Source organism: Pundamilia nyererei, unplaced genomic scaffold, assembly GCF_000239375.1.
Source record: "Pundamilia nyererei isolate P.nyererei 1_Seehausen unplaced genomic scaffold, PunNye1.0 scaffold00050, whole genome shotgun sequence".
Classification (NCBI taxonomy): Eukaryota; Metazoa; Chordata; class Actinopteri; order Cichliformes; family Cichlidae; genus Pundamilia; species Pundamilia nyererei.
This window is the reverse complement of record NW_005187451.1, coordinates 2,001,035-2,001,483: the sequence shown is the minus strand read 5'-3', so window position 1 is coordinate 2,001,483 and position 449 is coordinate 2,001,035. Positions and strand designations below refer to the sequence as shown.

Here is a 449-nt window from a genome sequence, read left to right as displayed (position 1 = left end):
ACTCCCAAAATGAGCACAGTAGCAGCTTTGCTGTCACTGCTGGTATAAACCCAGGTGTGTCCAGAGGAATGCCATTTCCAGTGCAAATGCAGTCTCATCCCTTCGCTCCTTGTTTAAGTTATGTGCCTGACCTGGTGGCTCTATAGGAAGGGCAGGCAGTTTGTGTTCTGTGGGAAACTGCTTTTGCAGGGAGCAGGAGAAAGGCTCGTGACCTGGGTCACTACAGGAAGGACGTGGTAAGTACAAGCATCCGCCTCCACTCCTGCTGCTACCTCGCAGTGAGACGTATGCAAGGAACTAGTATTTCACGTGAATACCATTTAGAGTGATGGGATGTCCCTGCCAGCTTTTCTGGGCTATAGCTTATAGTTCGTTTGTGAAACAGAACAACAGTCTCTGCTCTGAGATATCTTGGTGCGCAGCCAAGAGCGGGCACAGGTGGTGGGAAA

General features: G+C 50.3%; 1 protein-coding gene across 3 annotated transcripts in view; it reads left to right on the top strand.

Moving 5' to 3' along the window:
• gtpbp3 (GTP binding protein 3, mitochondrial) overlaps nucleotides 1–449 on the top strand; it is a 17,643-nt gene that overhangs the window by 15,351 nt on the left and 1,843 nt on the right. The gene's annotated exons all lie outside the window — the stretch shown is intronic.